The sequence below is a fragment of the Palaemon carinicauda genome, chromosome 40 (genome assembly GCF_036898095.1).
Source record: "Palaemon carinicauda isolate YSFRI2023 chromosome 40, ASM3689809v2, whole genome shotgun sequence".
NCBI classification, from domain to species: domain Eukaryota; kingdom Metazoa; phylum Arthropoda; class Malacostraca; order Decapoda; family Palaemonidae; genus Palaemon; species Palaemon carinicauda.
In genome coordinates, this window is record NC_090764.1 from 21,868,363 (window position 1) to 21,873,362 (window position 5,000).

At 33.7% G+C, this 5,000-nt stretch overlaps 1 protein-coding gene across 1 annotated transcript in view; it reads right to left on the bottom strand.

The window, feature by feature from the left end:
• The window catches only part of mub (poly(rC)-binding protein mub), a 95,174-nt gene that overhangs the window by 85,674 nt on the left and 4,500 nt on the right, over window positions 1-5,000 (bottom strand). The window lies entirely within an intron of this gene.

Consider the following 5,000-nt stretch of genomic DNA (forward strand, 5'->3'; position numbering starts at 1 on the left):
ATTCTATACCATATTGGAGCAGTTGGCTCAACCATCGGGATTTGATAACTTATTTTATGAATGGTGATTATTTCCCTTTTCAGAAGTGTCTTGCCTTATTACTTAAAGTTATACAACAGGAAACAGCTTAAAGCTAATTAATCAACTGTTGAAAAGGTCTTTGTAATAAAACATAATTTTAGAAAGAGAATTTACTAATTCTAGTTGTGATAAGTGATTTAAAAGTCAGATTTTGCATCTTCAAAAGACTATTTGTCTAAAAAAAGGTTTAAAGTCCGCTCATGAATGGCAGAGGCAAGGGACAATGATATTGCCCTAGCAAGCAGGACAGCGTCCTAGAGACTGACCATATATGATCAGCGCCCATGCCTTCTCTCCACCCAAGCTAGGGCCATGGAGGGGCAGTCAGTGGCTGCTGATGACTCAGCTGATAGACGTATAGGCTGCCCCAAACCCCCCAACCTTAGCTAACAAGGATGGTACGGTGGCAGACACTAATGGCACTAACGAGTCTGAGCAGGACTCGAACCCCCGACTGGCAAACACCAGACAGAGACGTTACCAATCAGGCTACATTATTATTATTATTATTATTATTATTATTATTATTATTATTATTATTATTATTACTTGCTAAGCTACAACCCTAGTGGGAAAGGCAGGATGCTATAAGCCCAGGGGCTCCAACAGGGAAAATAGCCCAGTAAGGAAAAGAAAAAAGGAAAATAAAATATTTTAAGAAAAGTAACATTAAAATAGATATCTCTTATATAAACGATAAAAACATTAACAAAAAAAAAGGAAGAGAAATAAGATAGAATAGTGTGCTCGAGTGTACCCTCAAGCAAGAGAACTCTAACCCAAGAAGAGAGAAATGGATTGAGCCAAGTAAAAGATAAAAACATCAAATATGAATTCATAACTGAAAATCAAGAATTTGATAATAAGTTTTTAATTGTTGTGGTACCCCCCGAATTTGAAAAAAAAAAAAAAAAAAAAAAAACGGAAATTGCTTTACCAAACTTCATGCTTGGTCACAAAGATATTCATCCGAACTAACAGTGGGCTTTAAATCGCTAAAAGAGCTGGGAATTCGGAAGGGGCCCGGCCATTATCCATAATTCTCTGCCCAGTGTAGATCATCGGCCCGAAATGTTTGCCCATTTGAAACTAAATGGGTTCGCCATAAAATCCAGCCTTTGGTTCTCCTGTTAAATATGCCGTGGTAATGCAGGCTGCCTCCATCAATAACATCGTGTACGGACTAATCTAACAAATGGTTATGTCATTGCTGGATAAATGCGTTTTTGAGTCCCATTACTACTGCGGCGTTGACTCCCATCGCAGGGAAAATAACTTGGGCCGTTATTACACAGTTAAGTTTTTTTTTTTTTTTTTTTTTTTTTTTCTTGAATGCATGTCAGTGGCTTCCCTTGGTAGGGGCTATCACTTTTCGTTTATTTCTTCTTCTTCTTCTTCTTCTTCTTCTTCTTCTTCTTCTTATTATTATTATTATTATTATTATTATTATTATTATTATTATTATTATTCAGTGGCTTCCTTGGTAGAGGCTGACACTTTTCGTTTATGTATTATTATTATTATTATTATTATCGGCGTAGTTGATATTATTAACACTTTTGCGGCCCAATTTTATTATTATTATTATTATTATTATTATTATTATTATTAATGGTGTTGTTGTTATTAACACTTGCGGCCTATTATTATTATTATTATTATTATTATTATTATTATTATTATTATTATTATTAACACTTTTGCTTCCGTATATGATTTTAATATTTTTAAAGTATCTTAATTTGCCGTCAGTATCATATTTCTATTATTCTTACCTGTCATTTTATCGTATAAATTAGATAGAATTATTGTTTACATTATTTTATAATCATTAAATTGTGAGAATCATTTAACGCTTCGTTTTAATGAGAATCATTTTAAGATTTCGCTGTATAAAAGTCTTATATATATATATATATATATATATATATATATATATATATATATATATATATATATATATATATGTATATATATATATATATATATATATATATATATATATATATATATATTTATGTGTATATATATATATATATATATATATATATATATATATATATATATATATATATATATATATATATAAATGATAAATTTTGCACATTTAGGTGTGTTTTTTCATATTCAAATAAGCCATATACTTTAATAAATTAATGTCTGGATTCTCTTACCGACCTCGGGATCAGAGTCCCAAGGGGAAATCACTCAAAGGCAATAGCATCTGACCGCTGGGAATCGAACCCTGGTCCAGGATACTTGTATGACAGTGACCGTACCATTTATATATATTTGTGTGTGTGTGTATATATATATATATATATATATATATATATATATATATATATATTATATATATATTATATATATATATTTTATAAATTCGGTTCCCGTATAAATTTTTTTTCGTATGATTCCATACAATAAAATGGCTAAGCCAGTCTTTGATCTGACGAGCCAGTCACCGCCGATTACGAAATACTCCAGTCAATTAGTGACTGGCTATTACAAAATAGTAAAAAAAAAACAGTCAACGATCACACGTTACCTAAAGCCACCAGTCTGTAATTGCTTTCAATATCAATATTTCAATTACTCTGTCCGGCATGACCACTTCAAACCTATTTCGTCCGGGGTTGCCTCTTCGCATTTTTTTTTTTTTTTTTTTTTTTTTTACTTTTTTCCCTGTGATCATTTGTTTTCGGTATTTATTGTTTTTATTTGTTTACACGGGACAGCAAAGTTAAAATCCTTTTGGCTTGTTTGCGACTGTACACATGAAATTTGATTTGCGAAATCAAACTTTTTTTTTTGAAGTTCAATTGATCTCTCTCTCTCTCTCTCTCTCTCTCTCTCTCTCTCTCTCTCTCTCTCTCTCTCTCTCTCTCTTAGGACCATGGTATTTCTAAACTTAATATTAATGCCTAATATTAATGTCAAATTTAATAAGGAAATCAAAAAGATATTTCTCACTCCATAAGATTGAGTCTCTCTCTCTCTCTCTCTCTCTCTCTCTCTCTCTCTCTCCTCTCTCTCTCTCTCTCTCTCTCCTCAATGCATGACTTTCCATCTTAGTTGAAGATCGCCGAATTATTTGACGAACTGGATCAGTCTCCTAGTTATTATTATTATTATTATTATTATTATTATTATTATTATTATTATTATTATTATTATTAATTGCTAAGCTACAACCCTAGTTGGAAAAGCAGAATGCTTATAAGCCCAGGGGCTCCAACAAGGAAAATATCCCATTGAGGAAAGGAAACAAGGAAAAAATAAATATTTTAAGAAAAATATTAAAATAAATATCTCCTATATAAACCATAAAAACTTTAACAAAACATGAGGAAGAGAAATTAGATAGAATAGTGTGCCCGAGTGTACCCTCAAGCAAGAGAACTCTAACCCAAGACAGTGGAAGACCATGGTACAGAGGCTATGGCACTACCCAAGACTAGAGAACAATGGTTTGATTTTGGAGTGTTATAAGAACTTACTAGAAAGTCCCTTTAACCCTTCTACTCCCCCCCCCCCTTATTAGAGTCCCCCGTCCCTATCCCCCTCCCCCCTGCACACTCCTGCTTTCTGCCTTCCCCCAGCCTTTCCCCCCCCCCCCACTTCAGGGAACGATAGAATCTTTTACAGGAATTTGGCGAGTATTGATTAGAAATTAATCAAAAGGATTAATCGCCTCATTGCGTGGCTAAGTTCATCTCTCTCTCTCTCTCTCTCTCTCTCTCTCTCTCTCTCTCTCTCTCTCTCTCTCTCTCTCAAACCATGGTATTTTTAAGCTTAATATTAATATCATATTTAATAATGAAATCAGAAACATTTCTCACCCCCTTAAGATTGTCTCTCTCTCTCTCTCTCTCCTCTCTCTCTCTCTCTCTCTCTCTCTCTCCTCTCTCTCTCTCTCTCTCTCTCAAACCATGCTATTTTTAAGCTTAATATTAATATCATTTAATAATGAAATCAGAAACATTTCTCACCCCTTAAGATTGTCTCTCTCTCTCTCTCTCTCTCTCTCTCTCTCTCTCTCTCTCTCTCTCTCTCTCTCTCTCTCTCTCTCAAACTATGCTATTTTTAAGCTTAATATTAATGTCATATTTATTAATGAATCCAAAAAAACATTTCTCACCCCCTAAGATTGAGTCTCTCTCTCTCTCCTCTCTCTCTCTCTCTCTCTCTCTCTCTCTCTCTCTCTCTCTCTCTCTCTCTCTCTGTCTCTCTCTCAAACCATGCTATTTTTTAAGCTTAATGTTAAGGTCAAATTTAATAATGGAAGGAAAAAATTTTCACCCCATAATATTAATCCTCTCTCTCTCTCTCTCTCTCCTCTCTCTCTCTCTCTCTCTCTCTCTCTCTCTCTCTCTCTCTCTCTCTCTCTCCTCTATTCGTCATCCACTGTTTATCAAAGCTTAAAGGGTCGTGTTAGAGACTTTTGTCAGGCTTCAATATCGTTTTGTGCCTAACTAGAAAACCTCTTTTTTTCTAAAGTCGTAAGTAACGATAGACGCGATCCCAGATAATATCTTAATAATCACTCAATCAATCAATCAACGATAGACCTCTCTTCTTTTCCAGAGATACGAATTAATTTTCCAGTTAATAGTCTTCGTAAAACCAAGGATGCTGGAACACCCTTGGAAATGTGTAAAAACTATTGTACCATTGCCGTGAAAAATGACGTTCAATTACAACCCGCTGGTTCGGCAATTTGTGGGAGAATGTGGTTTCCGAGTTCACCTCTCGGGTACCCCTTTTCATCATGGTATGACTATTCCCTCTCCATAGAGCGTGACAAGATATGTATATATATATATATATATATATATATATATATATATATATATATATATATATATATATATATATATATATATGTGTGTGTGTGTGTGTGTGTAGTCAGTCACTTT